The 13,222-nt window shown below is 36.0% G+C and overlaps 1 pseudogene; it reads left to right on the top strand.

The window, feature by feature from the left end:
* The window catches only part of LOC134326241 (zinc finger protein 208-like), a 164,594-nt pseudogene that overhangs the window by 146,831 nt on the left and 4,541 nt on the right, over nucleotides 1–13,222 (top strand).

Below are 13,222 nucleotides of genomic sequence, written 5' to 3'. Positions count from 1 at the left end.
TATGTACTGATGTTTTGTATTGTAAGGTGTCCTTGAGTGTTTTCAAAGGCGCCTATAGATAAAATGTATTATTATTTTTATATGTTGGCACAGATGTTACTTATATAACTTGTGTTTCACACATTTTCATTGTTTGGCTTATAAAACTTGGTACAATCAGTTTTTTTACAATCTGATGTTTTCGTTTACTTGAGCAGTTGCTACATTCTTGGCAAATGGCCACCTATCCAGTCTAGAATTAGTATTGTTATGGTCATTTATGTATTTTGCTTGTTATTGCTTGTTTGCTAATAAAATATCTACATATTGAACCTTAATCCTCTGTCTCATTACTGATTCCTAAAAGCTTCTGTCCTGTTTTCAGATGAATAAAAACACATCCCAGTCAGTGTACTGAAGAGCAGAAAAGGCTATTGCTAGCCAGGTCTTTACCTGTTTTAGTTCTGGTTTGTAGCGACTGGTGAGTGGTCTGTACGCTGGAATCAACATAACAGAGGCGTGGTCTGAGTAGCCAAAAAGACCACATAGGAGTGAGTAAACTGACATTGTTCAGCTCACGTATGGCACTGAGGTAAAAGATATTTGGTATAATAAGAACATCAACTATTTTCAAGGCTGTTGGTTTATTGGTTAAAAAAGTTTCCATATAGATTTTATATCACTAATTACACTTAGCACTGATTGCTAAGTGAAGTTCTGTGCTCAGCTGTACTGAGGACATCGACATTTTCCTCAGGCATGTTGTTACATTTTAACAAAAAGCATCCATTTTTTGCTAAGATAACAGTAACTACACTTAGCATTGTTATTGTACTGGAATTCTGGGTTCAGCTATTAGTGATATCATAATATATCAATTATTACACTTAGCATTGATTGATAAGTGGAATTCTGTGTTCAGCTCTATTGAGGATATCAACATTTTCCTCAGTTCTGTTGGTACATTCGTTAAAAAAGTCTCCATATTAATAATATATCGCTAACTACACTTTGAACATTGATAGTTTGTTGATATTCTGTATTCAGATGTATTGGGAACATTAACATTTTACTCAGGTATGTTGGTACATCTAAACAAAAAGTCTCCATATTGCTACAATACAGAGGTGGAAAGAGTACTAAAATATTGTACTCAAGTAAAATTACTAGTCTAAAAATCTAATCAAGTAAAAAGTAAGAAGTAACTGATTTAAAATGTACTCATAGTAAACGTTACTTATTACTTTTTTAACGGGGGTTCTCTCCTGTGTAATGCAACAGGACAAGTGGATATAAATCTCACAATAGTTGTTTTTAATTAAAATATAATAAAAAAAACATGTTGATAGAACATTTAAAACATTTAGGGATGTGTAATGTGTTTTTTTAGTACAGACCATCCCATAATACTTTTTCAAACTGTATAACCACTGAAGTTGGCATTAATTGTGGGTTCTATAGACCAGCCTTCTTTTCATCACCAACAAACATCAAACAACATCATACTGCAAATCTCATAACTCAACACAAGTCAAGGTAGTAGTTTAAAAGTGACAGCAAGTCTGTGTCTGTTTCTGTTGTTTATTCTGAATTATGTTTGATTGTAAACTGTAAATTAGTTCTTAATCTGGTTGTGATGTTAGTGAAGTAAACCTACATCTCTCTGATGGTCTGACCGATGAACTGTCTGTTCAGCCCGACTAGCTTAGTTGGTAGAGCATGAGGCTCTTAATCTCAGGGTTGTGGGTTCGAGCCCCATGTTGGGCGACTGTCTTCATTTAACATCTACTGAAACCAAAAGGACGTTCTTCCACTTTGGACAGCCGGTCTCTGGTAGGGTGGCCAGACGTCAGTTTTTAGGGCGGACAGTCCGGCTTTTCAGCTGCCAGTCCTCCATTCACGCAACGCTAGGACGTACACTTAAAATCCTCCTTTTGGAGTGAACTGGTTTCATTTTTGATTAATATTATCTGTCATTGGCTCAGGTACATGTCAAAACAAATGCTTTGTATTTCATTGATTTAACAGCCTTATTTCACTGCTTACAGTGCTACCACTGGCCATTCACAGAAGGTCCGCCCTCTAAATGCTAGTCTGTGATGTGGTGGTTGAATTTCGCCTGCCCACTCTGTTCTGTAAACACCTCTACCTGAGTCAATCACTCAGCTCTCATGATCAGGAACGCGGTGAAAATGCCAAATAGTAAACTTTTGGAGGCAGCGAGGAACAGACTTAAATATGAAAAGTAGACACAACATTTAGTGAGTAAAACAGTAGTTTGTTATAGAATTCTTGCTTAAATTGGTCAAAAGCTCTGTTATATGGGTTCTGGGTTCATTCTGTATGTTGCAGTATCATGTTCCCCAGTTCCTAATGTAGAATAAAAGTATTAGGAAAGTATGAGGTTAAAAGCATCAGCTTTTATTTATTCTTAAAAGAAAAATACATGAACCTCAGTCATCTCACACGAAGATCTGTTCTGCTCAACAACAGTAAAGCTCTCCATCGTTTCCGTGTGGCAGCTCCATAACTGAAGGGCTGTCAATGTAGAATTGGGTATGTGGGTATATGACCTGCCCTAGGACATCAGCCGGTTAGCTCAGTTGGTTAGCTTAATTAAAGCAAATAAAGACACATTTAAAATGTTCAGGTTTAAAGTTGCATAAAACAAATGTTTGCACAAATAATATAAAACCAAAGTACAAAATAAACATTTCACTTATTTTAATTTATTTTTATTTTTTGCACCACTAGATGGCGACGATGTCTGGACTTTACTTTAAAAGACAGCTGAATGTGTTTTACTGTAGTAAGAATGAAAGTATGAGCTGTGTAGCTTTGATTAAGAAAAAGCCGCTGGGTCAGTGTGTAACAGGAGGTTTGGAGTGAAGGTGGGTGTGTGTGGATAAAAGCTTCCAGCACCTGGTATTCCCAGGCGGTCTCCCATTTAAGTATTAACCAGGCCTGACCCTGCTTAGCTTCCAAGATTGGTTGTTCTCAGGGTGGTGTGGCCATAAGTGAGAGATACTGTATACAAGCTGCTTCTTATAGACATCCGTCGTTCAGCCTTTCACTCCGCTGTGTGTCGTCTTTTACTTTCTCTGTTCTACACGCAGCTTTTCAAATAAAAGATCCTGAAACAGTGACAAAACACACAGAGAACCACACACACCGCTCAGCTGCTGTTGCTGATCCTCTTTCACCTGCATTTAGTACAAAAACACCACAACAAATCATCTGGATTCAACCTTTTCTTCACCAGCAGCACTGTGATTAACAGAGTGACAGTGGGACCTGGTAGCGGTATTGGTCGTTCTTATTACATTTAATAGTAACACTTTAATTACTAAAAGCTCTGAATTTCACTTCTACTCTTTTCTGTTCTTTACGCTCCTGTTTTTTTCTCCTCACCAATCTTCTTTATTAATGATTTAGTTTTTATCCTGTTATGGTTTATGAATAGAATTTCAGGTTACATGAAGAACTATTTTGAATTATTACCCACCCAGTTCTTTACATCTATCTTCTATTGTCACTCCAGCTCAAGCCTACGTACAAATACATGGACCGTGAGTTTAGTCCCATTTAACAACCGTGGACACATTTGCTGACATCAGATTTAAATCCAAACTCTCATCACACAGAGGACTCGGGTGGAATTTACAGTTTAACAAATACATTTATTCATCAATAAAGAAACACTTGGTCACCTCCATGATAAGAAAACACCTGAACTACCACAATAGTATTTATTTATTTTTAAATGTCATTTCAAAACATGTCAGTGCAGTCTGTATTAGGATTTATATGAACTGGGTTTTATGCACTAGAAGATGGTGGGGTAATTAAATGTAAATATGAGTATTTCTTTTAACAAAGGAGTTTAGCTACCACTAATCTGGTCTATAGATAAACACAAAGAACAAAGACTCATGATAATAGAACAATGCAACACTGTTCAGTCCACAGCCCTCCATTCACACCTTCTCATGTACATTCTGGTGGAGGACGGTTTATTATTTGCTAAGTGGAAGTGTAGACCTAAAAGTGTTAAAGTAAGAGGCTATTCATTTATGAAAACTTAGCATTCATAATATGAAGAATTTATGCAAACACCATAAAGACCAGGGTAAAATTCTTCCACTTGAAAGTAAAAGTTGTTCTGTGTTTATTAAAGTACATTAAACTTGAATAAAGAACAAAAACAGATTCAGATCTGAGGTTGGTACATTACACCACATTACATTTAAAGATTAGTGATCATATTCATACCATCATGTACATTTGATAATTAAAGTAGAACAGTTCTAATGGATATTTGAAAATGAAACACGGCTTCAGTCACAAAAACTTAACTTCTGTGTGACCGTACTGGTGTCTATTAAAAATGCTGCTTCCAGTAAAACTTCATCTGCACTATAAGCAGCAGTATGAGTCATCCTCTTATGTGAATGTGCTGGTGTGGTGTACTTAAAGGATATTCCTTTTACTAAAGTTCTTTTCAGACAGTGAACGGTGATACAACCTTTCTCCTATGTGAATGCGCTGGTGGTGTTGGAGAACATAATATGCAATAAAATACTTCCCACACTCTTAACAGTGGTGTTGTTTTTCTATGTGAATAAACTGATGCTGTTTGAGATTCTTTTCATGAGCAAAAATCTTTCCACACACTGAGCAGTAATACGGCTTTTCTCCTGTGTGAATACGCTGGTGTACTTTACGGGCACTACTTTGAGTAAAACTCTTTCCACACTCTGTGCAGTTATACGGTTTCTCTCCTGTGTGAATACGCTGGTGTTTTTGAAGGGTACCATAATCAGCAAAACTGTTTCCACACTTTGAGCAGTAATATGGTTTCTCTCCTGTGTGAATACGCTGGTGTTTTTGAAGGGTACTGTGTTCAGCAAACTATAAGAAAACTATAAGAGGAAACACCCACCTATAGATTCATCTGTATTTATGGTGTAGAAATATGTGAACTGTTGGATGTTGGCCCAATTTTTAACCATGACAGATTTTTTAAACAAGCCCAATTTGGTGGGAAAATCGTGAGAGTTGACAGGTTCAGCAAAATTAACCAGCCTAATGTCTGGTCTAAAATCAATCCTGAAGCTGAAACTAGCCCAGAATCCAGGGTGTCACAGATATTGGTGAAATGGCAAATAAACGATCAGTGTACAACTAGTGAATCTTTTATTATTAATAATAATATAGTTTCATTTTACATTTCCATTGATACTTTTTTATGATGTATTTTGATTACATTGGTATTACAGCTAGTAATATTTTATCATTAAACTATTAGTCATTTTATTGATTTGTTATAATCGTTTTAGATCTCATAAAAGAACATTTAATAATAACACTTTAAATACTAAAAGCTCTGAATTTCACTTCTACTCTTTTCTGTTCTTTCCTCTCCAATCTTCATTATTAACTAATGATTTATGAATAAAATTTCAGGTTACATGAAGAACTATTTTAAATTAGGCAGATGCTATCTTCACCCTCACTGGACATTTCAAAGGGTTTTTACAGTAACTTACTGGCAACACTGTTGCCAGTATAATTACTGTAATTCAAATTTACAGTACCATAACTGTATTTTATTTTAGTAACTTAATGTTACTGTAATTGTATTTTACAGTAACACCACAGTAAAAACTTAGGTTAACTGTACAATACTGTAATTATTTGTTAAATTTAATTTAAAATTTTAAAAAACTCTGTAAATTGTACTTATTTGACTTATAACTTACACAATACTGCTATTTAATCCACACAGACAATTATTGCAACATATCAAATTCTTTATTTAAATCACTGCAAATGCTTAAAGCACTTTCAACAAAAACGTGTACAAGTACATAATTTCCTTAAAAACATTCTTACTTTAATCCATGCAACTTTCAAAATACATTTAAAACAACACATTTAAAATAACACAATGTGCATTAACTTAACATGTACAAAATTCATGTTAATTCATATTACAGAAAAACACTTTTACTGTTAAATAATTCAGTATTGAATGCAAAGTACAACAATGAACAATGAATCTAGATAAAGTTACATTAGAAATAACACAAGAGCTTCAGAAATGCAGGGTTACAGAAACACAGTAGTTTTGGTATAAAACTCCACTCAACACTGTCGACTCACATACTCGACTTAACATGAAATGAACCGTGTTCCTAGGTAGACCCTGGGTAGCAAACGCAGCGAGGTAAACCACTTCTCAACCTGCAACCTGCTTTGTTCTTTTCTCTTAACAATCCATTCAGCATTGTTCACCTGTAATCACAGAAAGATCATCTTTAACAGTTCTATGCAATTCAATACAGTATCCTCAAAATAAATCCAATGTTTTGTAAGGATCCTGTGGCGACTGTTAAACGATGTCACAGTTTACAGCGTCGCAGGAGATTAGCTACTATGCTAGCGCTGTCGTGTCATAAATTTCACCTAACCTGACTAACTTAGCTTTTAAACATGAAACTCACAGTCATTTGTAAAATGGAACGTTTACTTGTTTTACTTTGGAAAAAAGTTGCCGACAAGTAATGCTAACGCTCCTATAGTGCACAACAGTCCCGACAACCGTGACTAGTGTTAATTTATTGTCCTAACTGTCGTAGACTCTTTACCTTTATTTTTTGCTGGTTCCCAGTTTTGGTGTAAAAAATCCTCTTCAAGGGTCAGCACCTCTGCTGCTCTACTGCGGCTCCATCCATCATAGCCGAACTGTTTCTGTGTGCGCGCCTCTCCTGAACTCCTTCCCGCAAAACCTGAGATAATGTGGTGGTTCCGAAGCTGAACCGTTAGGCAGACAATGTCAGTTTAAAACTCTCACAGCTGAAAATTAGGTTGAATCTTGTCAATAAAATCGTTTGGCGCCAAAGGTAATTACAGTAATTTACCTCAATGTAAAAAATACAGTAAATCTCTGTATTCAGTATTTGGCATCAGGCAAAATTGTCATGATGCAGTGGAAAATACTGTTATGTACTGTAAAAACTATTTACAGTATTGTGGCGCCGGCGAGCAGGAAGGCGAGCGTCGGGACCTCGAGTGAGCTGCCCTTGGCAGTTCTCTCAGTGGTTTAGGACGTACACTCATTCATTCACACATACATTCATACAACAGACAAACATATAAGCTACCTATCCAGCTCTCACCGCAGCCACCCAGTCTGCCACACTGGGATACACGCTGACGGTAAGCCTGGATACCACGGCTCCTCCCACTGACGCTACAGTATTTTACTGTGTGGTATGTGGTTAATAACTGTAGAAATTACAGAAATGTCTAACAGTGTACACTGAAGCACTGTTCTCATCTAAGAAACGTTCATATTGAACCAGCGAATGTTAATGTTGGTTATACTAGTGGGAATGTTGCCTACTCGAACACGAACATAAATTAATTTGACTTACTTTTTCGATTAGTGTTGATGACAACGTGTCGCCACCTAATCATTCACAGTTCTGGCGGTAAACGACTTGTTATTTGACGAAAGTGAAAATCCAGTTAATCTGTGCAGTACCGCCACTTTCTGCTCCGGAGTGCAGAATGACACTGACCGGCGTCTTCAAACATATTTAGTTCCGGTTGTGTCCAAACGCAATTAAATTGATTTCACTTTTCAATGTAATTATTTAAACCATCGTGAAATAAATGTCTACATTAAGTATTCACCATAATATGTAGTCTACGTGATTAAATCATGTTCACCAAACGGAATATTATCTAATTGTTGCATGTACGTGTTTTATTATTTTAAATCTAAAAACCTTCTCTTTTTCAGTTATAACTGGACCTACGGTTTAAATTTAAATTACACAATGTTACAACAGGACTTAAGACGCGACTAAAATGGTTTAAAATGAAGTTTTATATCGAATACTAAGTCCAAACTAAAAACGTAATGCTGTTATTCATTTAAAATTACCAGAATCACTTACCAAAAAGACCGACATCACATGAAACTAAATTTTGAAAATATAATATATTTTGAAAATACACATGAAAATATTTTGAATAAAACAGCTATTACAGCTCAAAATGTAACAAAATGTTAAAACTAAATACTCACCGGATTGATTTCTGAAGAGGAAAAATGGCGCTGCTGAAGTGGAAAAAGTTCAGACAGCCTCGAATGTCCCGGATGAAGAAAGTGGACGCACGTTGAGATAACTCAGAAATATTGCATTGACCGAAAATGAATTTATTAAGTAAATCGGTGATTCAGCTGTATTTCATTAACTCAACTTAATTAAATCAAGTTTTACGCACTTACACGAATATGTTAAGTAACTGTAATGAAAGAAACATGAGTAAAATCAACAACAGCCTTAAATCATTTTTTTCAGTGTAGTTTTATAAGTCTCTCACAGCTTTGGGGTTTAAGCTTAATGCCTGCAAATGATCATGTAACCCAAGTTCAGTGTGTGACCCCCACAGAGCAGGTTTTATTTAGGTGGTGCTGGTGTGTTAGTGTGCGTTGTGCTGGTATGAGTGGAGTTTTTAAATACCGTGTCCACCCACTGTCCACTCTATTAGACACTCCTACCTAGTCGATCCACCTTGTAGATGTAAAGTCAGAGATGATCGCTCATCTATTGCTGCTGTTTGAGTCGATCATCTTCTAGACCTTCATCAGTGGTCACAGGATGCTGCCCACGGGGCGCTGTTGGCTGGATATTTTTGGTTGGTGAACGATTCTCCAGCAGTGACAGTGAGGTGTTTGAAAACTCAACTCATACCAGCACAACACACACTAACACACCAGCACCACCTAAATAAAACCTGCTCTGTGGGGGTCCTGACCATTGAAGAACAGGGTGAAAGGGGTAACAAAGCATGTAAAGAAACAGATGGACTATAGTCAGTTATTGTAAAACTACAAAGTGCTTCCATATATGGTAAGTGGAGCTGATAACATGGACAAAAAGGTCCAAAATCAATCAACTGGAACTTTAACAAACTTGCCTGGACGAGGAGCCAAGATTGTTTTGCCCTCACACACAATGCAGTGGATGGTAATTCTGGAAAAAACCTTCAAGGATCACTGTTGGAGGGTTACAAAAACAATGCATCATTTTAATGGAATTTGCTAGATCTAACTGACTGTATGCTGGGAGTTTTTCCTAAAAATTAATTCACTACAATAAAGTTTATTGAAGTAAATTGTGGTAAATGTACGTGCTTATTCTAAATTTCATTACTGCAACACGTTTTTGAAAAGTTGGGACATGGGTATGTCTTATAACAGCATTCTGTAATGATTTGGGAACAGAGGACACCAACTACAGTGATTGTGAAGGTGGATTTTCTCCTGTATTATTAAACACCACTGGTTTAAGGGATGATCTGGTTTAGTTTATTGGTTTTGTGTGTATAAGAGATGAATATGTTATTGATGGGGATAATACATTGTGTAAATGATTGTGAGTGTTATTACATCCTAAATTCTGATACTGTTGGCATGTCTTTGTAAAACAGTTTATGATTGAACCCTCATCCTCACATTCTGTAAGGTGCTGGGTGGATGTACACAGTGGGTGGGGGGTGGGGGTGGGGGGTTGTACTGTTGTGCAGAGGTTGGGGTTACTGTGTTTTATGATCATGGTTGATGGTTTTTGTTTGTTTCCTTTTTCTTACAGCATCACCAGTTTTACTTAATATGTAAATACTGAAGCAATGAGGCGTTCCAGTGGTTACTACGAGATCCAATCATCCTTTACTACACACGATTATTAAGACTGAACAAAATTTTGCAAAACTCGACTGTCTTTCTAAACCAGCCTAAACCAAACCATCAGGAATTTGTTGTTAGACTGCTCCCCCTTTTCCAGCTCCTATGTCATTATTTATTATTACCTGTTATTTATTATTTATAAAGTATTTATTAGTTTTCAATACAACATCACAACGGCAAGAATAAGGTGTTTTGTAAGGTGTTGCAGGCAGCAATGACGACTTTTCTGATACATGGTTGAGAAAAGGTTGAATCCAGATGATTTGTTGTGGTGTTTTTGTACCAAATGCAGGTGAAAGAGGATCAGCAGCAGCAGCTGAATAGAACAGAGAAAGTAAAAGACGACACACAGCGGAGTGAAAGGCTGAACGACAGTTGTCTATAAGAAGCAGCTTACTTGCAGCGTCTCTTGCTTACGGCCACACCACCCTGAGAACGTCCAATCTCAGAAGCTAAGCAGGATCGGGCCTGGTTAGTACTTTGATGGGAGACTGCCTAGGAATACCAGCTGCTGGAAGCTTTTATCCACACACACCCACCTTCACTCCAAACCTCCTGTTACACACTGACCCAGCGGCTTTTTCTTCATCAAAGCTACACAATGAGACAAAGATCAGCTCATACTTTCATTCTTACTACAGTAAAACACATTCAACTGACTTTTAAAGTGAAGTTCAAAATGTTGTACAGACATCGTCTCCATCTAGTGCTGCTAGAAATAAATTACAGCTTGTTGCTTGGGTACAGATTTGTGACTATTATTATTTTATTTTAATAATTATTAATTGTTGATGTTGTGTTTTAAAGTGTAAAAGCATAAACAGCACCGTCTATAAAGATGAATCCTCTTGTGCTTATAGACTAGTTGGTTTGTAGTGTTATTTTTAAGCTTCTACTGGTGTGAATGTGTGAGTTGGAAAACAAAACATGACATTAGAGAAACTGCTTGGAAGAACGTCTAGGACTGACTGTAGTCCTCTCTAAAGCTACCTGAGCAGTGTTGGGGTAGTTACTCAAAAAAGTAATCCATTACTCATTACTTATTACTTAACTAAAATTGTAATGGGATTACTTTACTCATTACTTCCTGGAACATGTAATCTCGTTCCTCATTACTTTACTTTCACGTTACATTCTAAACCCAAACAAATACTGTATACTGGAATCACATCTACAAACAAATTCCATCTATTTACTTTATTTATTTATTTTCAGAAAAATCCTCTCTTGTGCAGAGATGTGTTTGTGTTTGTTTCTGCTTTAAAACATACACGCCATGAACCAATCAGATTTAACATCATTAAACGAGTTTATTCCTTAATTATTTGTCCTTATACTAGAGGAGCGACTCGGTTCCTTTAGTTCATTTCAAAGAGTCGTTCAATAGAATCGGTTCGTTCGGTAACGACTCATCCCTCATCACAGTACCTGTAATGTCATTACAAATATTTAACTGTAACGCGTTACATGACTTCGTTACAGATGAAAAGTAATCACGTGACTGTACCGCGTTCCCCCCAACACTGTAGCTGAGAGATACACGGCTAATGGAGATGTTTTACTGCTAAGCTGCTGTTCAACTCCAGTCCAGTTGGTGACGCTGGTGCGTCTTAAGTTGTTCTGCCAACCGCCATTAAACATCATAAGAAGAACAAGAAGCTGCTGTGTTTGTACTGTAGAGCCTCATCTGTAAGTAAAATATGTATTTAATTATAACCCTTATATTTCATTATAACCACATTCTAATTAATAATAAAACTAGAGTTCATAATAAAACATCACTGTGAGGATTTGAGGAGCTTTAACTCCAGTTTTATTTAAACACACAAACTATTAGCTGCTCCGCTAACTGTTAGCATCACACATGATTCAGTAATGATGAACCGATTCATTGAACCGATGAATCAGTGGATTGTAACGGATTCAGAGTTTATTCATTATTAAATGTAACATTTTGATATAAACGCGTCACATTTTCAGCTTTGTTTACAGTTTTTAATGTTTGATAGAAACAGCGAGTTCTTGTAGCTTTGTTTACAGGTTGTTTTACAGGTTTATAGTAAAAGTTAAAAGTATTAGTACAGCACTGTTATTGGGAGTGGATGAGAAACTAGATGTAAAGAACATCAGACTTAATCATTTCACTTTGGGCCACAAAACCACTTCCACCAAACTCAAAGGGTTGTTTCCCAGACAGGGATTAAGGCTTATAGTCCAGGACTATATGTTGCTTTAAATAGAGAATCTCCATTCAAAATGCTGTGTAGTCTAGGACTAGGCTTAATCCCTGTCTGTGAAACCAACCCAAAAAGTTCTATTAGAAGTCTTTTCTGTCTGATGCTGCTCAGTCCCACAATAGTTTCAACATTTTCACTCTGTTTACAGCCTCACAGCATTAAAAATAAACAGTTAAAACAGTCTGAAAGAATTTTCCTGGATTTCTCTTTAATAGGGAATAAAGTACATTTGTCTATCTGTCTGTCTGCCTGTCAGATCTTTTAATAATGCAGTCAGCAGAAGAAGGACACGTCACCCCCATAGATCTACAAAATGAAGGATTCCAAGAGAAACTAATAAAAAAGGAGGAGGAAGAAGATGGAAGTTACTTCTGTAAGTAAATGTGGAGCAATTTGCCATGTTAGTACAGTACAGTGTGGTTAGTATAGTAGAAATAATAAGAGAATGTGGATAGTGGGATTAGAACCTGTACTGTACCGTACTGTCCTGTGTAGAAGTGCTGATACTTCCAGTCTGGATTAAATCTAAGTAGTATTTATTTGTGGTAACTAAACCCACAACCTTCAGTTTCCTCCAGTTGTTGAGTTTCTTCTTCACATATTGATGAATTTCAGGTGAAGGAACTTTAATCCCTGTGGAACACGTCACCTCTGAGGAACACCTCACCCCAGAGGACCAACAGTGTGGAGCTTTCCAGATGAAGCCTGTGAAGAAGGAAGAACCTGAAGATAAAGATGAACTCGGTAAGATATTTTTTATCTTGAGTAAAATAAGATTTGGATTGAATAGAATCAGAGGAACCTGGGATGAAGCATCATACAGTGAAAGCTTGTATTGTGCTCATGCAGATCAGTGTGAGCAGGAAATGATGAATGCAGGATGAATCACGTTACAGGACTTTAGCATCAGATCTCAGTTTAACAATTACTAACAGTATTTATTATTTATAATGTTATAAATGTTTTTGATTATTTATAATGTTATAAATGTATTTATTATTTATAATGTTATAAATGTATTTGATTATTTATAATGTTATAAATGTATTTATTATTTATAATGTTATAAATGTATTTATTATTTATAATGTTATAAATGTTTTTTTATTATTTATAATGTTATAAATATATTTGATTATTTATAATGTTATAAATGTATTTATTATTTATAATGTTTTAAATGTATTTGATTATTTATAATGTTATAAATGTGTTTGATGATCTATAATGTTATAAATGTATT

Source organism: Trichomycterus rosablanca, chromosome 14, assembly GCF_030014385.1.
Source record: "Trichomycterus rosablanca isolate fTriRos1 chromosome 14, fTriRos1.hap1, whole genome shotgun sequence".
NCBI lineage: Eukaryota > Metazoa > Chordata > Actinopteri > Siluriformes > Trichomycteridae > Trichomycterus > Trichomycterus rosablanca.
Note: the sequence above shows the minus strand (reverse complement) of the source record. Positions and strands in the feature narration are given on the sequence as shown.